At 44.5% G+C, this 24079-nt stretch overlaps 1 pseudogene; it reads right to left on the reverse strand.

The window, feature by feature from the left end:
- Nucleotides 1–466: 466 nt before the first annotated feature.
- On the reverse strand, nucleotides 467–21885 carry LOC129008771 (zinc finger protein 620-like; annotated as a pseudogene).
- Between the last annotated feature and the right edge of the window lie 2194 nt (nucleotides 21886–24079).

Consider the following 24079-nt stretch of genomic DNA (forward strand, 5'->3'; position numbering starts at 1 on the left):
TCTAACGCCGTGCTCATTTCTGATCTTTTGTTTCCTTTCTCTAGAAACTTTTTAGGATTTCTTCTTTAAGCTTGGTGTTTTCATAAATCACAGTGGTGTTCTTTAATGTAGGTTCCCCCCAATCCATCTTGCTGGGCATTTGGTGTATTCTTGAATCTGGAAACTTACATTCCTCTTATGTTTGAAAGTTCTGGAGTTTGTTTTTTATTTCTTTTCTAACTGTGAAGAGAGTTCATGTTGGGGAGGCAAGGGCTCAGAGAATTTAAGGAACGTTTCGTGATGGAAGCCAAGAGTCTGAATTAAATATATGACTGGACAGGTGGAGAAGTGGGCATTCCAGATATGCAGAGCTGTGGGGACAGAGGCATATGGTTAAGAATCAACACAGTCCAGGAGAGACAGTGGGGACACTTAAAAATCATGCAACAGGGAGAAACAAAGAGGGGTATAGTGAGCCTGACGGTGGCTAGCCGTATGTTTCAATGGGTGCCTTTTGAGTGTGTGGCTTCTGATGCATAACGAAGTTTCCACACCAGCTGAGGGGCTCCCACACCTTTTACACTCATAAGGTTTCTCACCAGTGTGAACTTCCTCGTGCTGAATCAGGGTTATTTTCTGATCGAATGCCTTCTTGCAATCCTTACATGCAAAGGGCTTCTCTCCAGTGTGAATTCAAGGCCGTGCTTAATAGATTCCCACACTCTTTACATTCATAGGGTTTCTTCCAAGTGTGCATTGCTGATGGACAATGAAGCTTGAGCTACAACCAGAAGTTTTCCAACGTTTGTTACACTCACAGAGTAAGGGGAGACTGAGCTATTGCTGAAGACCTTGCCACCCTCCTTACATTCAGAGGGCGATCCTCCAGTGTGGATTCTCTGATGCTGAATCAAGGCTGCATCTGAATTTAAACCTTTCCCGCATTCTTGACATTTAAATGGTTTATTTCTAGTGTGCATTATCTGATGCCAAACAAGTAATGTGCTGCATCTGAAGTCATCCACATTCTTTGCATTCAAAACTTTTCATCACCGTGACCTCTCTGATGTCAGTGGAAGTCTGCCATTCGACTGAAATACCTGTCACATTTTCCACATTCATAAGCTATCTGACCGGTAGGAGTTGTCTGATTCGTAGAGTTGTGTGCTGATGCTAACATTTTTTCCTAATTTCTCACACTTTCCCTTCTCTCATCAGCACAGGCCTCCTGATGCCTGGTGGACCCATCTGTGAAATCTCCCCTCTTTGACTTTATCTTGACCATCCAGTGACCTTGGGGCTGCTCTAGGCTGCTCCCAAAATCTAGGTGCTGGGGAATATTCTCTGGCAGCCCTCCCAGTGTCAGTCTGAGGGACTCTGTTTCTTTGGACCTATGCTCCTTTGGAATTAGTCCTTCCTTCTCATTTATGGTTTCACTCTGAGATTCTCAGAGATAGGGGTTCCATGGGCGTTCCCCTTTCTCTAGCTAGGAGACCAGAACAGGTTAGCTGAATGAAAAATCAGGGAAGCCACCCCTGTATAATGCTCCAGCATCACCTCTCTGTACAGGGCCCTCTGCACAGGGTCCCGGCTGGCCCGTTCAATCTGGTGAGGTATGCAAGTGCTCCCTCAAAGGTCACTGGCTCCTAGGCAGTGTGGTCTAGAACATGGCTGGCATCCACACCTCACACTCTCCTTTGGAGTTGGGAGAAGTAAGACCGGACCCTGAGTCCATTTCATGGCATCCACTGACCCCGTACGTCACAGACACAAGGAAGGCCCACTGAGGCCCTAATAATGCTTATGCTTTGGCTCCCGTTTAACCCAGTTCTTTGTCTTTATCCATTGGCCAGAGCGCTGGAGGTGGGGAGGAGTGAGTGACATTTCTTACAGTCATCATGTTTGTAGCAGTCCTTCTCATCCAAATTAGACTGCTATTTTGAGGAATATTTTGGCATTTTTGGTGAAGTCTTTTCTTCAATTTAGAGACCCATAGCAAATACCTATTTTCCCTTGCTTCTAGGAGCAAACTCATACCCATCATTGACACACAAAGTTGCAACATCTTTTTTTTTTTCCTCTTTACTTTCTTAATAGCTTTTGACCAAATGATACCCTGGAAGAATACTGAACTGAAAGAATCAGGAGATCTGAGATTTCACCCAGAATCTGCCAATAATGAGAAAACCTTGGTCTCATTTGTGCAAATTAGGATGATTTGCCTTTTCAGATTCCTTTCTGCCCTGGTTCTGTGAGTACTGTTCTCCAGTCACGTGTCCACCAATGCCCTGAGCACTGCTAAGGAAGGCACATGATGTTCTCAAAAGCTCTTTTTCCTCCCAACCCTCTTGCACTTGTTTAATATGGGCAGTGTCCCTGTTGGGAGCTATGTTAGGGATGCCAGCGACTCTCCCCCTCCCTAGGGTTCTTGCAAATAGAATAAAAATCAAAATGCAGTGTGAATGGGGGTCAAAGCTCTCTAGTGATAGCTACACAAAGAATTTATCTCATTCTTATTTGGACCAGGGTTGGTTTCTGATTGACCCAGAATCCAAGTCTAACTATTTCCTTACCAAATTAGCCTCTTCTAAAAGAGAATCCTCACATTGCTATTTAGCAGTCTTTCTTCGTGGGACACCACTTCGTCATTCAGGAGTCTTAACATTCTTGATAACAATGTGTAGTTATAATACACAAAGGTATTGGCTAATTTTCTCTAGTAATTTCAAATCAGAGATTTCCTCTCGGTCATTTGGTATCTTCTTCAGGAAAAAAAAAACAAAAACTGTATCTCTACCTTGCCCAAATCTCTGTGAAAAGTAAAAAAATTAATCATTCCTATGCTTCGCTCTGAGGCTGACACCATTCAGATGATTGGCTGAAATCTTCACTCTTTTTTTTTTTTTTTTTTCGTGAGACAGTCTTGCTCTTCCACCCAGGCTGGAGTGCAGTGGCGCGATCTCGGTTCACTGCAACCTCCGCCTCCTGGGTTCAAGTGATTCTTGTGCCTCAGCCTCCTGAGTAGTTGCGATTACAGGCGTGAGCCACTATGCCTGGCCAGGTTCTCTTTTCAACCAAGTGTTTTGTGTGACTTAGAGAGGGCTGGAGTTCTTCCATTTAGAAATGACCATCTAAGCAGCACTCCTGCTGTGGCAGGAAAGAGGCTGAAGAGCAACTTGAAAGGTACATGTATCTTGAAGTTTTGAACAGAAATATTAAATATTCAGCCTATCTGTCCTGCAGTCCCTACCTGATTTAGAAAGCAAATTAATACCACCAGATTGACTAGGAGCAAATATCTCATCTGAAGAAATATTAGAGCGTGGCCATGGTAATACAATACTTATTTGTAGCAAATAAAATATGTATCCTCTGGTATCCTCTTTGAATGCTATGGATTGTTCCTAAAAAACCCCAAAATTATTTTCAAATATTTTAGTTAGGTGATAAAAGTTTAGGGCTATGTTTGACTCCACATATTTTAATTCATGTTTGTGGATTTTTGAAATAAACTATTGGTTTCTTTTAACAATTAGTTTTCCTTATAAATATTTTTCATCAAGCATAAAAATTGTTTTACTATTTTAAAAATTAACAGCATGCCACACAGTGGTCATTGTATGAAAATGTGCAATACTAAATGGGGGTTACATTAAGCATGTAAAGGAGGAGTCCCAGCATGACGTCTACACTGTACTTCTTGCAGATTCAGACCTGTCTGGGTATGTTTGAATGACCAGCCAAGCAGGTACCCAGAGGTCTAGCTGGTTAAGGCATTGAGGAACTTACTTTAAAGAAAGAGACTTAGAAATGCTGCAGCAGGGCTAGGTGCGGAGGCTCACGCCTGTAATCCCAGCACTTTGGGAGGCTGAGGAGGGTGGATCACCTGACGGCAGGAGTTCAAGACCAGCCTGGCCAACATGGTGAAACCCTGTCTTTAATAAAAATACAAAAAAATTAACTGGGTATGGTGGCTCATGCCTGTAATCTCAGCTACTCGGGATGCTGAGGCAGGAGAATTGCCTGATCCCGGGAGGCGGAGGTTGCAGTGAGCCGAGATCGCACCACTGCACTCCCCATTGTACTCTAGCCTGGTCAACAAGAGCGAAACTCCGTCTCAAAAAAAAAAAAAAAAAAAGAAAAGAAATGCTGAAGTGAGTGACAAGCCCTATTCTGACACCCCTGTATCATTGGAGTTCTTTTAAGTGCCAAGAACAGAATATCCTTTGAAGTGGTGTAAACAATAGGCAGATGTTCAAAGGCAGTTGGCATCTGGGGCTGGGGATGTGACAGGGAGGTCTGCCAGGCATCCAAGTGCTTCCCATTGATGTCTTGCCATCCTGTCCATGCTGCTGACCACGGATGACTCAGCATATCTAGGCATCATTTCCAGTGAAGAAAAAAAGGACATTTGTTTCCACGTGTCCCAGTTGCCTTCCCTTCTGGTCTCTTTGGACCAGATTAAGTCACATGTCTATACCCTCACTGCAAAGGAAACTAGGAAAGTAAGCATGTGGCACTTGATGTCTTTCTCATTAAAGGAAGTCTCCGTTAGTAAGGAAGAACATCTGTTACAAACCTCTAAACCAGGGGTGATATCCCATATCAGCCACAGAAAGTTGGTAAGATGGAAGAGAAGCAGAGCTCACAAGCTTGATAACTGAGCACCACAGGTCTGACCTGGAGAACCACTGGGCTCTCCTTAAGGATGATCAGATGGTTTCCCTATCAGGCTGCTTGGAACCACTGCAAGATTCTTTGGGAGTACAGGTTTGTCAAAAGCAAACAAATAACAATCTGGATTTGAGTTTGACTGCATGCAATAGATAACATGCAAACACAATGGTTGAACCAATTAGAGGGTTTATTCTTTTTATATTACAAAGCACCTAGACGATATCCATGGTGGTTATGGTAGCTCTATCATGTCATCAGGGACTCAGACTCCTTTTATTTTTCTGTTCAGCATTCTTAGAGTATGTGGTCTCCATCTTGTGAGAGCAGCATGGCACCTGTTCCACCTCTATCCTCAGCCATCATGACCGCATTCTAAGCAGAAAGAAAAAGAAAGGATAAGGGCATTGGTGGGTGCCAACTGAGTTGTTTCCCTTTAGAGAACATTCTTGACCAGGCTGGACAACATAGTGAGACTTCATCTCTACTAAAAAAAAAAAAAAAAAAAATTAGCCAGGCATGGTGTACATGCCTGTATTCCAGCTACTTGGGAGGCTGAGTGGGAGGATAATTTGAGGTCAGGAATTCCAGGCTACAGTGAGCCATGATCATGCACTCCAGCCTGGGTGACAGAGTGAGACCCTGTCTCAAAAAGAAAAAGCAAAAGAAAAATAGCATTCTAGACGTCTTACACCATATCTGTGGCTTTTATTTTAATGGCAACAACTGTCACATAGACTTCCACCTGCCAAACAGACTGGGAAAGGTGGTTTTATACCTAGACCCATGCCATCTTGGATAACGTCAAAGTTCTGACGGTAAGAAAGAAGAAAGTAAATTTTGGTAAAGCAATTAGTCATTTCCTTTGCAATGTAGGATTTTTATGTGGAAAACAGAGAAAGCAAAATAGTATAGCGTAACAGTGGTGGGTAAGAGTATTTCCCTGAATTCATTTAATTTTGGTGGCTCAATTATGGGAAAGAGATGAAAAAAGAAGATCAGTGTCTTCTAGGAACCTTGTTGTTCAGGTAATGAGCACGTGGTTGTTGAAAGGTCAATGAGGACAGCACCTTCTGGGAACAGGCTAAGTTCTGCAGAGAGTGCCACAGATGCTCCTGGGATCCACCTCATACTTTTTACCTCCACAAACTCGAAGTCAATAAAGATATATATAACCAGTGAGAGAGAGATTTTGTAAGACTGCCTGGTTATATATTTTGCAGATGTAATGCTTGTTACATATTTCTACTATTGGTGAAATCTTTCTATAATCCTATAGAAGATTGACTCGAGGTGGTAGGTAAGACTGCCTGGTGCATGTATCTGATTTTCCCACAAGAACTTGGGGAGTGTAAGTCAGATGCAGGCCGTGGTCCAAAACTAGTGACCTCCTGGAAGAATGAGGCTAACCAAACACTATACATCTTATTTGCCCAATTTCTCTTTTTGGAAACAACATGAAACATAATAGAGTTAAATTGAATAAAAATAAGACCCCCAAATGTGATATATGTAGTAAAAATTAGGAGAGACAAGTGTAGGCTAGAGTAATTAGAGAGGGATTCATGGAGGAACTGGTTCTTAAGTTGTACCTCACAAAATAGGAGGAATTTGGATACTTAGAAAGGAGTCGGAGAAAATTCTATTGAGGTGCATAGAAAACTCTGATGAGGCCAGGTGCATTGGCCTACGACTGTAACCCCAGAACTTTGGGAGGCGGATAACTTGAGGTCAGGGGTTTGAGCCCCACCTGGCCAACATGGCAAAACTCCCATCTCTACTAAAAATAAAAAAATTAGCTGGGCATGGCAGTGCACGCCTGTAGTCCCAGCTACTTGGGAGGTTGAGGCAGGAGAATTGCTTGAACCCATGAGGTGGAGGTTGCAGTGAGCCGAGATAGCGCCACTGCACTCCAACCTGGGTGACAGAGCGAGGCTCTGTCAAAAAAAAAAAAAGAAAAGAAAGGAAGGAAGGAGGGAGGGAGGGAGGGAAGGAGGGAGGGAGGGAAGGGAAAAAGAACTCTGATGAAAAGGAAGGAAGTGGTTCAGGGAGAAAGTTCAGAGTAATTTCCTGTAGCAGGTTCTGGAACAATTTGAAAGGAATAAGGAACACAGGACAGGAGAGGAGAATGGGAGAGGGAAATTATTGAGGAGGGGGCCAGGAAAGTCACAGCTCACCAAACTCCTTCCTACCTTTCTTTTGTTAAGATTTCCAGTTAATTGTTCCACTATATAAAGACTTAAGAAAATCAGTAAATTGACTCAAATAAAACTTTGGTGAATAATATCAAGAATGTGACATGGATTGTTGGTGTGAGTGTAAACAGGTACAACCACTTGGAAAGCCATCTGGCAGTAATTAATGAAGTGAATGTACATATGTGCTATGACATCAATCCCACATATATAGATAGGAGATATACAATATATATTACATACAGTAATAATCATATATATTTTATATATATATGAAATTATCCTGGTGTCCACAGCAAGGGAAACATTTAAATAAAATATCAGGAATGCATACTATGGAAAATACTCTGCAATTCAAAGCATTGAACTAGATACACATTTAGTGGCCTGGATGGGCATTGAAATCCTAGTTTTGAGTTTCAAAAGCAAGAAAGAGAATGAGATGTAAACACAATGTCATTTATGTAAATTAAAAACACATACATACTGAATTCTGTATTTATAAGGATCATTTGCAAAAATTCATGAGGGAAGAGAATGAGAGTGGATATTGGGGATGAAGGAAGAAATCAATCCATCAATCAAGAGAGGAACCCCCATACATTGATTATGATGCATGTGCTATGAATTCACATCTCTCTACCTAAGTTTGCCTCTAGCCCTTCTCCCACAAAATAAACCTTTGAGGGAAAAAACACTCTTAGATCTCCAAATATTTTTAAATGTGTGAGCAGCACTAGAACATATAATTCTCTCATGCATAAAATAGGGATAATAATAAGACTCTTACAAGGCTGTCAAGAAAATTAAAGGAAATCATATATTAGATACCCAAGTGGAGACATACCCAGATGCGAGGTGGTTGACTAGGCTCCCTAGCTGGTGAGGTGACTCACTGTGAACTTTCTACCACTCTCACAGTGTTTGTGTTCAATCCCTGCCTCAGCAAAATGATAAATCATTACATCAGGGACTTTCAAAGTCAAGCAAATAGTCAAAAACATACGCAGTAGGTTAAATCCTCAAATGCAAGAGTATACAGTCCTGCTCCCTGTTGACTTCAGCCCTATGGAGAAAATAATACCTCTGTTGATTTCAGCTTAGAGAAGCTTATTACCACCAATATTTTTCCCTACAGTCAGTGTTAGCCCAACTCAATGCCCCTTTCTGAACAGTACTCACCAGAGAAGACAGTCCAGCCAACTCAGTGATTACCAAGCAGCATGCGCTGGGTGGTGAAGGCTAAAGTAGCCAACTGACACCATAGGGAGGAGAGAACTGGCCAAAGTATAATGACCTAAACTGGCATTTTGTCAGATCATGGGGATTTTCTGGCCCTTTGCTCAAACGCCTGGCACTGTATGCTTAGGTCTTTGGGAAACAGTGTCATGCAATAGTATAATCTGAAAGAGTAATTTAGAGCCGTTTATTGGAGGTGATGCATTGTTAGTAGCCACATTTACAAAGAATGTTGGCCTGAGAAATATTATAGTGTCCACTCTTAGATACCTCTTGGTGGCTAAGGACACAATCTTACTAAAATTGAAATAAAATGTTACCAAAATATTCTTTGCTACCAAACTGGTGTATATGCAGGAGGAAAGCAGTTTACCTTTCCACCTTATGAAGAAACTTTTTGGATCTTTTCTATCACACATTATTCATAAAATCTGTGAATCACCTACTACTTAGCTTCAAAAAGGTGGGACATCTTAAAGGATTTGATAAACTAAAAGAATTCTCAACTAGTTACTATGGAGGAAGTCTGGCTAAAATCCAGAATTCCACATATGATCCCACAAGATCTCTTCCAGACCTCAGCTAAAAGATTATTTAGGCTGTGAATAAGGAAAAAAATTATAATTCCATAGTTCAGAATTTCAAGGGATCGTAGAGGTCTTCCAGTCTAACTTCTTTTTATCTTTGTAGGAATTATGGCTCAGAGAGGATAACTTGGCCAGTGTTGAGCAGGCAGCTCACTTCCATTCAACATACGTTTACTGAATAACTACGAGATCCCAGGCATCCTATTCAATACTGGAAATACAGAATAGTGTGAATAATAAAGAAGTGAAGAATATGAGTTAGGCATGCACGCTAGGGCCAGTCTCCTTGTATTCAATTTTACATTCACTGCTTACTAGCTGCATGTCCTTAGGCAAATTACTTAACCTGTCTATGCTTCAGTTTCATCATCTGCAATAGGTGATGATAAGTACATACTCACGGATTGTCATAAGATTTAGAAGAGTAATATACTCTAAGCACATAGAACAGAAAGGTGCTTGGCACATAGCGAGAGCCCTGTAAATGTGTGCTAATTAAAATACCAGGTTTCTGCCCTCTTGGAGTTATCTATTCTTTGTTTAGTCCGACAGCACAGCATATTGGGGCTACTAGCCCTTGCCCCAGTGTGCTGGGCTGTCTGACTAAACAAATCTAATTGAATTAGTGTTATATGCAGCCTGAGGCCACAGTCTTATGTAGTTTGTCCTTGAGTCTCCCCACTCCACCCCACAATGCCTAGTACATTGCCTGGTACGTGGTAGATTCTATCAGTATTTGATGAATGAATGAATGACACACGAAACTAAAGGGTCAAAGAACAGGCATCCTAAGAAACATTTGACTAGTTTCTTCAAGAATGAGAAGGAAGAGGCCGGGCACAGTGGCTCACGCCCGTAATCCCAGCACTTTGGGAGGCCGAGGCTGGTGGATCATGAGGTCAGGAGATCAAGACCATCCTGGCTAACACAGTAAAACCCCGTCTCCACTAAAAATAAAAAAAATTAGCCAGGTGTGGTGGCAGGCGCCTGTAGTCTCAGCTACTCGGGAGGCTGAGGTAGGAGAATGGCATGAACTCGGGAAGCGGAGGTTGCAGTGAGCCGAAATGGTGCCACTGCACTCCAGCCTGCATGACAGAACGAGACTCCGTCTCAAAATAATAACAATAATAATAATAATAATAATAATAATAATGAGAAGGAAGAGCAGCACTTCTTCACATAGAGAAGAGACAACGGATTCTAGGGAACTGAAGCCACGAGAGCAAAAGCTTGGAAGTGTGGAGGTGACTAGCTTTCTCCCCCTATGTATATGGCCTGCTCTTCTCACTTGCTTTATTTGAGGGACTTGGGAATTAGACCTAGGTGTGCCTGGAATCTGCTGTGCTCAGCTTCTGATGTATTACACGGCACCATTATGATGAAATCCAGTGCTAATTAAGATGCTCAGGAGGTTATCAGTTGTCCTTCTCTTTAGCACATGTTCATTCAGAAGGAGCTGGCTGATTTCAGAAATCCAGCAGGAATTAAAGTACTAAATGTGTATTGTTTTTAGTCCATCTGTTCATTGTGAAAGTTTGATTACATTTTATTGTTGATGTAATAGGTATTTTCCTTTTGTTGGATCCTCCCCCATCAGAGGCTGGATTGAATTATTTACTTGTGGGCATTATAAATCACCTGGTGGTTCTTATGTCAGCGATATCTGGTTGTCACCCAATAGCCGATCTTCCTTTCTTCTATTGCAATAGCATCCCCAATTTTTTTTTTTTTTTTGAGATGGAGTCTCACTCTGTCACCCAGGCTGGAGTGTAATAATGCAATCTTGGCTCACTGCAACCTCCTCCTCCTGGGTTCAAGCAATTCTCCCACTTCAGCCTCCCAAGTAGCTGGGATTACAAGTGTGTACCACCATGCCCAGCTAATTTTGTATTTTTAGTAGAGAAGGGCTTTCACCGCCTTGGTCAGGCTGGTCTCAAACTCCTGATATCAAGTGATCCACCCGCCTCGGTCTCCCAAAGTGCTGGCATTACAGGCGTGAGCCACCACGCCCGGCCCAGCATCCCCAATTTTTATCTGGGCACAGGGACACTCAGAATAAAGACAACATTTCCCAGCCTCCCTTAGACCCACATATGGCCAACTGTCTAACCAGACTTGGTATGTTCAACCTCCAAAAAAATGCGTTTTAGAAGAGACATTCTCTTCGTCTTTCTTTACATCCTCTCCTCTGGGTGGAATATAGATGTGATGGTTTAAGTTAAAGCAATCATTTCAGATCTTGCTCAGTGACCTTGGGAATGGAAAAAATCCACAGGGAATAAGTAGAAGAAACTTGACTCTCTGATACCCCAGGGAGTGCAATATGGGGATGTCTATCTCCAGACTTCTGAGAGTGAAATAAGCTTCTGTCTTTGTTTAAACTACTATAAGTTTGAGTTCATTGTTGTTTTTGTTTCTTGCAGCCTCATGGAATGCTAATTAAAGCAGCTTCCTATTGTTACCTGCCATACCATCTCCTTTGCAACCACCAAGTCAGTTATTACTACACAGAATAAAACCCAAAATTTGATAATCATCATTATGATTATGAGGACGAATGTACTGCAAAAACTTTGCCTCTTCTTTCCCCATCCAAATGATCACATTGTGAATTTCATGAACATTTTTATTATTTTTGGATTGCCTCATTTGCATTCTATGAATGTCGATGATTAAGAGTTGGTCTGTGAGTAGGAGAGGAAGTAAGCGATAAAATATGTAGAAAAGAAGTAGAAACGTTACTGCAGCAATTTCAGTAGAAGAAGATAGTAGACTGTCTAACAGTATATAAATCATGGTGCTGTCATAATGCAGTGCTACGCAATGATTAACAATTTTGTTTTAGGCTGGGCACGGTGGTTCACACCTGTAATCCCAGCATGTTGGGAGGCTGAGGCGGGCGGATCACGAGGTCAGGAGTTCAAGACCAGCTTGGCCAACATGGTGAAACCCTGTCTCTACTAAAAATACAAAAATTAGCCTGGCATGTGTGGCATAAGCCTGTAATCTCACCTACTCAGGAGGCTGAGGCAGGAGAATTGCTTGAACCCAGGAGGGGGAGGTTACAGTGAAATCGCACCACTGCACTCTAGCCTGGCCAACAGGGGGAGACTCTGTCTCAGAAAAAAAAATTTTAAAAATTGAGTTCTAGAATAGTATTTATTGCCTTGAGAAAATTAACAGAATATTTTGTCAAATAAAAAAGTAGGTTGTGGCCAGGCGCGGTGGCTCACGCCTGTAATCCCAGCACTCTGGGAGGCTGAGGCGGGCGGATGGCTTGAGCCCAGAAGTTGCCTTGGCAACATGGCAAGACCCCATCTCTACAAAAAATACAAAAATTAGCCGGGTATGGTGGTGCATGCCTGTAGTCTCAGCTATCTCAGCTACTCAAGAGGCTGAGGCAGGAGGATTGCTTGAGCCCAGACAGTCAAAGCTGCAGTGAGCCATGCTCACGCTATTGCACTCCAGCCTGGGTGACAGAGAGAAATGCTCTCTTCCTCTCTCAAAAAAAATAGGTTCTACAATAATATGTAAACACGCATATAAGTTTATGTGCATATATACATAAATTTATATTTCTATATACATAGAAAAAACGTGATGTGTAGACATGAAAATGTTAACAGTAGATAACTCTGACCAAGAGGATTATAGATGATTTTTACTTTCTTCTTTTCTGTTTATTTATATTTCATAATTTTCTATAATAAACACATATAATTTATATACATTTTAAGTTTTTAGGAAAGCAATTCTTGGGTGCCAGCAGATGAAGAAATAAACCCCCACACGTGTTTAAGGTTTGTATATAGGATTAGTCAGAGCAATGTTAAGCTATGCTGTAATAACAAACAAACCCGAAAAGCTCAGTGACTTAGCACAACAAAGTTACACTTATACTTCTTATTTATTTAAAATCCAGTGTGGGTCTGCAGAGACAGCCTTCCATCTGATAGCTCAAAGATCCATCTCCACTTGTAGCTATCAAGGTCACTGCAGCGGGAGAGAGGGATGAAGAAGATACTTACAGTCATACTTTACATCACCCAACTGCAAGGGAGGCTGCTGGGACATTGGAGGGAGTGTACAGGATTTGATTGTGCAGTCTCTGCCACATACACCTTCAATAATTATGTTTTCTCAACCAAAAATTAAATTTATAGGAGGATAAACAAATAGTTGGGTTTAGGGTTGATTTTTTAAAATATGCACACAACTGAATATATGGTTGCATATTTGCTACAGGTTTTTATTTATTTATTCTAAGATGGCGTTTCACTCTTGTTGCCCAGGCTGGAGTGCAATGGCGCGATCTCGACTCACTGCAACCTCACCCTCCTGGGTTCAAGTGATTCTCCTGTCTCAGCCTCCCGAGTAGCTGGGATTACAGGTGTGCACCACCATGCAAGGCTAATTTTGTATTTTTAGTAGAGACGGGGTTTCACATGTTGGCCAGGCTGGTCTCAAACTCCTAACCGCAGGTGATCAGGTGATCCCCCTGCCTCAGTCCCCCAAAGTGCTGCAATTACAGGCGTGAGCCACTGATCCTGGCCGCTACAGGTTTTTAAATAGTCAAAAATGGACTTGTCTGTGAGGAAGGAGGAGGAAATTGGGTTGAGATGAGGCCAAAACTAAAGGTTGCCCTGTTGTCCCTCCTGACTCTTTAAGTTAAGCAACCTACCCATGCATCGTACTCCTGTTAATGCATAAAAGTAGGTTTCAAACCATAGTGGGAGTTAGAAGATGGAAGACCGAGGTCTGAGACATGACAAGCGCTGACCAGAAGAAGAAATGAGGATTTCTGGGGGGCCAGGAAGCATGATACAGACCCCTCCCCTGAGACAGTGAGAATACCAGGAAGAATGGTGAACTAGCCAGAAAGTGGGGAGGAGAGCCAAGGTCCAAAGAGGATGGAAAAAGGAAGACTGCCAGATTTGGGCAGTGCCAAAGGCAGGAATTACAGTCAGAATAGATAGCCAAGAAAGCAGGGTGTGGATGGAAGTGGGATTCGAGCAATTTTTTTCTCAAGAAACAGCAGGCTGTGACGTGTAGTCAGTTTGATTTAAATGATCATGGGGTAAGACAGCCAACAGAAAGCACCCCAGCAGTACCATGGCCCACAGAAAGAGCCCACAGTCTAAACTAGGGAGCAGGGCTGCATGGAAAATCCCAAGCTGAACTGGGCATAAATCCAGACATAAACTGGGGCCAGGCAGTGGAGACATGCTGAAGATGGCTGACATCAGGGAGGCAGCAGGTATTCCAGATGATAGGAATGGATGAATCAGGATCCCAGCAAGAGGGCTAGGGGTGGCGAAAGCAAAGTCCAGCCCCTCAAAAGAAGGATCTAGCAAGAGATACTGTGATTGGGGCCCCACTAAAGGGCAGGGCTTCACAACAGGTGCCGCTCCAGAAGTAGAACTGGTATGAAAACGAGGAAAATACTCAGTCATTTTAAGCAAGTACAAAGAAGGGAAGGAGACTGTAGCCTTGGGGATATGTGGTTGCCTGGGGCCTCACCTCTGAGAAAGTGAATGCCAAGACTAGGACAGAAAGACCTACAATGTTTCTCTTGCCTAACTTGGTCTGCACTAGCTTGAGAATGTAGTGTTGAGCCCATGGATTGAAGGCATCAGTGCCTGAAGCAAAGCAGGTTTGGTGAGGCTGGATGCGGAACTGCTAACAGAACTTGCACATCATTTGAGAAAGGCTTCCCTAAGACAGCCTCATAAACAGGTACACGGCTCGCCCACCTGCCCTTTTCTACTGGGAAAAGCAGTGTTCAGGTCCATAGGTAATGTTAGTTAGTGACGCAGAGAAATAGGATAGGGGGAAACACTTAAATTAGCCAAGTGTGTTAGTCTGTTTCCATTGCTATAAATATCAGCTATTCCACTGAATACCTGAGAGAGAGTAAATCATAAAGAAAAGAGACTTATTTGGCTCATGGTTCTGCAGGCTGTACACAAAGCATCATGTCACCATCTGCTTCTGGTGAGGCCTCAGGAAGCTTCCAATTATGTTGGAAGGTGAAGGGGAGCTTGTGTGTCACATGGCAAAAGGGAGAGCAAGACAGAGGGGGAGGAAGTTCCAAGCTCTTTTTTTTTTTTTTTTTTGAGATGGAGTCTCGCTGTGTTGCCCAGGCTGGAGTGCAGTGGCGTGATCTCGGCTCACTGCAAGCTCTGCCTCCCGGGTTCACGCCATTCTCCTGCCTCAGCCTCCCTAGTAGCTGGGACTACAGGCATCCGCCACCATGCCCGGCTAATTTTTTGTATTTTTAGTAGAGATGGGGTTGACCGTGGTCTCAATCTCCTGACCTCGTGATCCGCCCACCTCGGCCTTCCAGTCTCTTTTAAACAACCAGATCTCACGTGTACTCATAGAGCAAGAATTAACTCATTACCAGGAGGATGTCACCAAGCCATTCAGGAGGATCTGCCTTCATGATCCAAACACCTCCCCCCAGGCCCCACCTCCAACAGTGGGGATCACATTTCAACATGATATTTGGAGGGAACAAACATCCAAACTATATCACCAAGGTATTGGGCCCCTTGGGTGAAAACTCAAAACCCCATGTTTTGCCTCCTTGAAATGTGTTTCAAAACACAGAGAACTTTTAGAGAAAAGTGTGAACTTTTTACCGTTGTAGCTAAATGCATCCTTTGTGTATGGATGCTGGGTTTCAGTGCTCCTGGGAGCATTAGTATGGAAGGAAAACTCTTGAATAGAAGTCAAAGATTCCAAATTCTAATATGGCTTCACTGCAGCTCAAATAAAGTGATTAGGAATGTGCCTTAAATATCTCGAAGCAATGAAAAATGAGATTGCATGTATATCTACCCATCCAGCAACTTTGCAGAGCTGGGATTGGGGTGAGACAAACGAGGTGTCTAGAGTGTAAGATTTAGGGGTTGCTCACTCTCAGGATTATGCAAAGTACCCAGCCAGCAAAATGAGAGCTGTGCACAGCAAGACCAGTGTGTCTTTCACAAAAGGTGCCCTTGTCTGATACTCAGGAAGGAAGGTGGAAGATGGGGGTTGTCTGGAAGGGTCAGAGTTCGAAAAGTTTCCCTTCCAGAAGCTGCTGAGAACTGAGGTTGTTGGGATGCTGTGAATAGCCCATCACCTGTGTCCCTGTCATTTGGCCCCCTGGCAGCAGATTAAGATATGCCGGCCAGGTGTGGTGGCTCACGCCTGTAATCCCAGTGAGAGGTGAAGCCAGCTGGACTTCTGGGTCAGGTGGGGACTTGGAGAACTTTTCTGTCTAGCTAAAGGATTGTAAATGCACCAATCAGCACTCTGTAAAAATGTACCAATCAGCACTCTGTGTCTAGCTACAGGATTGTAAATGCACCAATCAGCACTCTGTAAAAATGCACCAATCAGTGCTCTGTGTCTAGCTAAAGGATTGTAAATGCACCAATCAGCACTTTGTAAAAAGCACCAATCAGCACTCTGTGTCTAGCTAAAGGATTGTAAATGTGCCAATCAGCACTCTGTAAAAATACACCAATTACTGCTCTGTGTCTGTCTAAAGGATTGTAAACGCACCAATCAGCACTCTGTAAAGTGGACCAATCAGCATTCTGTAAAATGGACCAATTAGCGCTCTGTAAAATGAACCAATCAGCAAGATGTGGGTGGGGCTAAATAAGCGAGCCAGCAGCGGCAACCTGCTGGGGTCCCCTTCAACGCCGTGGAAACTTCGTTCTTTCGCTCTTCAGAATAAATCTTGCTGCTGCTCACTCTTTTCCTCCGCACTACCTTTATGAGCTGTAACACGCACTGTGAAGGTCTGTAGCTTCACTCCTTAAGTCAGCGAGACCAGGAACCCACCAGGAGGAGCAAACAACTCCGGACACGCCACCTTTAAGAGCTGTAACACTCACTGCAAAGGTCTGTGAGTGAATTCACTCCTGAATTCAGCAAGACCACGAACCCACCAGAAGGAAGAAACTCCAGACACATCTGAACATCAGAAGGAACAAACTCTGGACACACCATCTTTAAGAACTGTAACACTCACCTTGGGGGTCCTCGGCTTCATTCTTGAAGTCAGCGAGACCAAGAACCCACCGGAAGGAATAAATTCTGGACACACCAGCACTTTGGGACGCCATGGCAGGCAGATCACCTGGGGTCAGGAGCTTGAGACCAGCCTGGCCAGCATGGTGAAACCCTGTCTCTACCGAAAAATACCAAAAAGTAGCCAGGCATAGTGGCGGGCGCCTGTAATCCCAGCTACTCGGGAGGCTGAGACAGGAGAATCACTTGACCCCAGGAGGTGGAGGTTGCAGTGAGCCGATATCGTGCCATTGCACTCCAGCCTGGGAAACAAGAGCGAAACTCTGTCTCAAAAAAAAAAAAAAAAAAAAAAAAAAAAGAGAGAGAGAGATGCCAGTGAGGTGAGGGTGGGAAAGGTGGGGGCGGGGGGGGGGGGTTAGGAGCCGAGGTCTTGCCTATCTCTCCAGCCCAAGAAACCCCTCTCTGCATTCAAGCCACACCATCACTGGCCTTGGGGGTGAACAGCACTGCCTGACTCCCATTCCTTTCTGATCCGAAGGAAAACATTTCCTGTGGACCTGCAAAGGGTTTCCATCTTTTGGAGGCTGCTTTTCAGATGTGATAGGAGGCCCGGCAAAACAAGTCAGGCTGGGCCCTTAGGGCCATTATTGGCTGACACCCTATCAGAACTGCCTTATCCGTTAACACCTCTGTAGGAATTAATTAGTTGAATGTCAGCTGAAAGTAAGAACAGACCAGAATAGTAAGAGGAAATAGGTGAAGAAAGTTTCTCTATAGTGACAAGTAATGGCATCACAGTGTGCCCCGTGCAATTTTGCCTGTGTCGGCCTTGAGTATCCCACTGAAAGTAGCTCCCACTTCCCCTCCCAACCTATGAGGTTATTTCATTGTCATTGTAATTTGTAGATGCCTAAAATTACCCATTTGCTAAGGATTCCTGATCCAAAAAGGTATACTGAAAATTAAAGTATGTCAATTGGCACTGATTACATGTCCCTATTCTCAGAGGGACTGGGTGCTGGGGAAATGGAAAAGTATGTACATAAGAGAAGGAGAATGTCTAAAGAGTTTATATTCCAGGGCAGATTCAACCAATCTTTATGAAGCTCCTACTATGTGCCAGGTATATATTATCTTATTTTATCTTACAAAATCCCTGCAGTAGAAGTTTTACTATCCCAATTTTGATTCCCAGAGCATTGCATTTGGATTCAAGCCCAGCGCTCTTTCTTCTAGGCTGCGGTGGGGGGCGGGGGGAAGAAATATAGGTGGTACATAGAATGAAATACATAAACATATTTGTGAACTGAGACAGTTTGAGTCAGCCATAATTAAGTGTCCCATATTTGGGAAGAGAGTGGCAAAGATAAAAGCTGAGAGAAAGGAATCGACTGGAGAGACGGGAGGATTTGAAGCAAGGTGGAGCTGGCCTGAGGTTTCCCGGATGAGGAGAGGGTGTGGCGGATGATCCAGAGAGAAAGGCTGTGGTGTGGTGGAGGGGTGGTGGGGAGAGGAACAGCCTGTTGTCTGAAATAACAGAGACAGTGAATCAGGCGATGACATCCTTTGCGTATGTGGTAAAGGGTGGGTGGCCTAGGCTCCTGGACGCAGGTAACCAAGGAACACAACTGCAGGTATAGCTGCCTGCACCAGCATCAGCCTCCAGCAGCAGGGACACCCAGTTACGCAGCAGCGGTGTGCTAATTCCAGCCCAGACTGGCAGACAGCAGGGGCTCTGTCTGGGGGAGGAAAAGCTCTAGAGCTGGGGACGACACATTCTGAAGGAGGGAAATAAGCTCTGAGCTATATTTAGTGCTGCATCGCTGTGCATAGCGGACTTATGGCAAGCGCGTGCCTGCGAATTCATCAGATGGAAATACAGGCATGTGTAGCCTGCGCTCTAACTTCTTTTCCACCCCAAAGATTCTTTTTTTTCTACAGCCTAACCTGTCGGGGCATTATTTCCTACCCGCCGTTGCATACTGATGCTCTGCTGGTCAGCTTCCTAGGGCCTCTGCTGACGATAAGTACAGCTGTGAGATGATGACAACGGCACATAGCAGACATTGATTAATCAGCAGCTAGCTTTGGTTTTTTGTTTTGTTTTGTTTTGTTTTTTAAATGGACACATCTTAGACAAGGAATCAGCAGCTTTTGGCATCAGAGGAAAAGAAAGTTTCTTGATTCCCAATTTTTTAACAAGTGCCAAACACAAGTTCAGCCTGGTTGGAAATATAAGCACAATGGAATTCAGTCAAAACTTAAATGAAGCCACAGACAATTTTTCCTGAGCTACAGTGGAAACTCTACACCCTCACAATACCTAAGAGCTTTCCCACCAATACAATTTGTTTGCAAAGCATTACATCATCAGAAAAAACTCTGATTGGCTGAGTCTATCCTCAAGGAAAGACCCATTTCTGGCAGCAAAAACTTTTCCAAGATCCTTTTTGGGCACCAGACACCATATTTAGTTTTCCCCTTTTAGTGCAATACTTTAGTACAATAATGAGCACGAGGGGCCTTTGGGAGGCTGCTTCTGTTGGAACTTCTGTCAACACCTCTGAGGTTGCTTGTTCCTGAATATCAGAGGACCCACCCCTGTGCTGGAAGTACCCTGCCTTGGTAGGTGAGGAGACACCACAAGGCTTAATGAGGAAACTATTACTCCTTCTGTCACTGGCCTTCCGATTACACACAGCAATGGTGATTTTGAGCAGCAGCCAAGGATGTTGTAACAGAGGCTACTGTGGAACCAAATTACAGGAGCCCAGGGAGCAATGAAAAGTCTTCAAGCTGGAAATGTTTATTAATTGCAGTGTATTAGTTGGAAATGTTTATTAATCAAGTTGGAAATTAGTTGGAAATGTTTGAGATTAGTTGGAAATGTTTGAAATTTGTTGGAAATGTTTGAAATGTTGGAAATTAGTTGGAAATTAGTTGGAAATGTTTATTAATCAAGTTGGAAATGTTTATTAATTGCAGTGTATTAGGCTGGGCAGGTGGGCCCTTGCCTTCAAGGAAGTCACAAACATGCATTCAGGCTCTCTTGCCTATGTGTTATTGACATTATATGAAGAAACACAAATAAAAACCTGAAACACTAGGACAGCAGAGCAGGTAATACACATTTCCTAATCCACGAACAAAAGTCAATCAAGGAGACTTGTACCAAATGGCCTTTGCCTGGAAAATAAGTAAAAGGAAATATACCCCACTGCTTCAGCCATGATTCGCCCTTCCACTTCCTTTTTCTTGGCCCTATTTAGTCCCTGTTCCTCATTCATCTATAACTGTCTGACTCAGATGAAAGCTGCAACTTGAGAAAATGTGGACACGTTATAATTAGGGGGCGCTCCATGACCACTGTCTTGCCCCTCTTTATTCTTCCCCAATTTCCTTCCCATCCTTTCCCTCCCTTTCCCCTCCTCTCCCTGCCTTCCTTCCCTTCCCTTCCCGTGTCCTTCCCCCTTCCTCCTTCCCTTCCCCCTCCCCAACCCCCTCCCCTTCCTCTTCTTTGCTTTCTTTGTTCCAAAATGAAAATAGATGGCCTAGGTTCCATGAGAGGTGATTGGAGGAGAAGTAAGAGCTTCAATGTGGTGGCTGCCAGAGACTCTGCCTGGTGCTCCCTTCTTCCCTGTGGCTGCATTCTCACCTAACTCTGGCTGTGGTCAAGAAAGAGCTTTGCGAGAGATCTGTGCTAATCATTCCTGAATTAAAATACCTCACAGAGGTCCCAGGGTGGGGAGTGGAGCGGGGCCATTTTCCCAGGACACCCATCAGCAGGTCCTAGCCTGCTCTGGATGGCACGTTTGCTCCAGGGCTGTTTCTGGGTCACCACGGTACCCTCCACAATGGGCCTTTCCTCCAGGTAACAGTTTCCTAAAGCTCAGTGTCTAAAGGTAGATGAGGGAATGAGGTTGCAAGTCCCCCCATCCCCGAAGGACAAGGTGAATTACATCACTTTGGGTAGAATGAGGGTATAATGTGGATTTTCATGCGGTTAATTCTTTGCTGGGTTTCTGAACAGTGAAGATAATAATAGAAGGATGCAAGTTTCCTGTGATAGAGAAGAATAGCACCAGGAGGTGGGTGAAAATCAGAGGGTCACAGGGACAGACGGAGCAGGGGTGGCTGCATGAACATGTGCATCCCAGGGGCTGAGAAGACAGTGGGAAGACAGTGGGTGTAACTGAAGCCAGCCCCGGATGTCTGGAGAGAGGCTCTGCTGTTTCTGGTCAGGTCTTGTTCTTTTACACTGGACCATCCAAGATGACACCAGGAAGTTAGCCTTTGGTAAGAACGAATGTCACCCAGCCTTGTTCCAGCCTTCCTCCTGGGTCTTCACTCCCTTGAGACTTACTTTCCATCTCCTCACTCATTCCTGGTCCCACAAGCTCCTGCCCTCTGTCTTCACAACCTGTGATGACCTCAGGTTCCTGCAGGAGTGATCTCGGCTTGCCTAGCTTAGCCCACGACTGGCCCTTCAAACACGGTCAGCTCAGCAGGTCCAGGCTGGCACAGAAAACCTTGTGGCAGACAATAGTGTTTATTCTAGGCAATTGTCCCAGACGGGTCGCTCCCTGCTTACTCCACACCTGCTGCTGCTTGCTGTTTTTCCCAAGATCTGAATTCCTCCTCCCCAAGCACTGGCTAGGGGGCTCCCTCTCACAGCCCCGCCTAGAGTCACTCAAGGGGCTGGACCATCCTCAGTCCTTTAGCTGAGAGAGGAGAATGTCATCAGCAGGCCAGACATGATTTACAGCTGTCCTCTCATTCGCTTCTGCTGCCCCAGGTAACAGAGGCTCTGGATCAGGGCCGTTGCTGGGCTCCACCCCAGCACTAACCGGCTGGGCCAGGTTTACCTCATCCCCTTCAAAAAGGATGGTGTGAGGAATGCATGTCCTGCCCCAGGAAGACGGATCTGTTCAGGAAGAAGAGGACAAAGGGCAGGACTTCAAAGCAATTTGGGCCACAACACTGGGCTTCTGGCTCCTGTGTAGAGGGGAAGAGAGTGGGGAGAGGTCGGACCAGCATTCAACTCAGAGGCTCTTCCCAGCTTCCATCCCCTTTGCCCTGGAGCTACAGAATTTCCTGACCCTGGAGAAGGCACCTGCCAGTGCAAATCCCCAGCACAGGTTCTGGAAGCCACGCTGCTGTTTGTCCTGCGCAGCCTGAGCCATGGCCCCCCTCTGCCTAGGGTGGGCTTCCGGGGGAATGAGGCCTCTGAGCTCCACCCTGGGGCCTCCACCTCCCCAGTTACTGAGCCACCCTTCACCTCCTCCCTCTCTTGTCTCATTGAGACCCCTTCTTTCCCTTTCCAGGGATGATGATTTTTCAATCACATAGACTTGGAGATAAAGGAAGAGAAAGGCTGGGGCATGAGGAGCTGAGGGCAGGGGTTAAGAAGGTGGCAGTAATAGAGTAAAACCTGAGTCTGTCTTTAAACCTCCAGGCCTGAGGCCACGTTTGGAGGGTGGGGGTCTCACTTCAGTTTTTCTGTAAGTCTGATTATTCCGTTCCACCCACAGCAAGATGGGGAGCTTCAATCCCAGACTCTTGTGGCTATGGGAGTGGGGAGGAAGGATAGGACTTAGGAACTTCTTGCTGCGCATTTGCATCTGTCTATAAGGCATGGTTATCCCATGTCTCATCTCAGCTTCCTGAAGATAGTGACTGTGACTTGGAGATCCAGGAGTTGGTGTGATGCAGTGGAGTTCCACTGCTTAGTGCCTGCATGGCTGTTAACAAGTCACCTAAGCTCAATGAGCTTCAGTTTCTTCCCCCGTAAAATACAAGAAATACTAACCTTATTTTATAGGGCTCTGAGGACTACACTGACGAAACATTGAGGCTGGGTGCGGTGGCTCATGCCTGTAATCCCGCACTTTGGGAGGCTGAGGCGGGCAGATCATGAGGTCAGGAGATCGAGACCATCCTGGCTAACACGGCGAAACCCCGTCTCTACTAAAAATACAAAAAAAAATTAGCCAGGTGGGTGGCAGGCGCCTGTAGTCCCAGCTACTCGGGAGGCTGAAGCAGGAGAAGGGGGTGAACCCGGGAGGTGGAGCTTGCAGTGAGCTGAGATCTCGCCACTGCACTCCAGCCTGGGTGACAGAGCAAGACTCTGTCTCAAAAAAAAAAAAAAACACTGAAGCCCTGCCCACATTTTAGATACTTACTAAAAAGTAGCTATTATGATCATACTTCAGTTTCCTCGTTGGTAAATTAGGGGTAATAAAATACCCATCTCATTGAGTTGTTTTGAGTATTAACCTAGTTAATATTTATAAGGTCCTTAGAAAGGTGCCTAGCACACAGTGAGTTCTGTACAAGTGTTATTAAAGAAAATGAATCATCCTGTTCTTTTCCACAATACCTAGATGTTGCCTTGCCCAGGTAAGTGCTTTGTAAATATTGCTGAGATTAGTCCAATGCATACACTAGGGTCAGGAAACAGACCAGGGTAGATACTCACAAGAGGAAGCTGGTGGTTAGGCTGAGTAGCATACTTCTGTTTCTCTCTTCTCCTTGTTTATTTTCCTATTACCGATTTCTCATTTCGGACCCTATGGTTTGAAAGTTTGTGTTCCCTCCAAAATTCACATGAAAACTCAATCCCTAATGCAACAGTATTGAGAGGTGGGGCCTTGAGGAGGTGATTAGGCCATGGCAGCTCTGACCTCATGGACTGGATTCATTCCTTATTAAAGGGCTGGAGGGTACTAGCCCTTTTTGCCCTTCTGCCTTCCCACCATATAAGGACCAGCAGAGACCAAGACACTGGACCTGCTGGCACCTTGATCTTTCACCACCCAGCCTTCCATACTGTGAGAAATAAGTTTCTGTTGTTTGTAAACTACCCAGTCTCAGGTATTTTGTTATAGTAGCATAAATGAACTAAGAGGGATCCATCTCAATTGGCTCTCTATTCTCTCCGCTCAATAATTCCTCTTCCAAAAAAGGAACAGAAACTGATTCCCAAAGGCCCCACGTTTACTAAGAGTCTGAGCAGACACCATAGCTCTACCTACACCTTTTGTGTCTCTCTCCTAGTGTCCAGCTTCCATCTAAACTTTCTTTTGTTATCTGTGATTGAAAGACCCAGACAGCTGGGCTTGGTGGGACACACCTGTAATCCCAGCTACTCAGGAGGCTGAGGCAGCAGGATCCCTTGAGCCCAGTACGCCATGATCACGCCTGTGATTAGCCACTGTGCTCCAGCCTAGGCAGCAGAGTGAGACCCCGTCTCAAAAAACAAACAAGCAAACAAAACAAAAAGACCCAGTGGTTCCAATGAGTGCAGTGTCTAATCCTAATTAAGTACCTATTCATTAAATGTGTGTGAGGAATTGAAATGTATATTCCAGAGAATGA

The sequence above is a fragment of the Pongo pygmaeus genome, chromosome 9 (assembly GCF_028885625.2).
Source record: "Pongo pygmaeus isolate AG05252 chromosome 9, NHGRI_mPonPyg2-v2.0_pri, whole genome shotgun sequence".
NCBI lineage: Eukaryota > Metazoa > Chordata > Mammalia > Primates > Hominidae > Pongo > Pongo pygmaeus.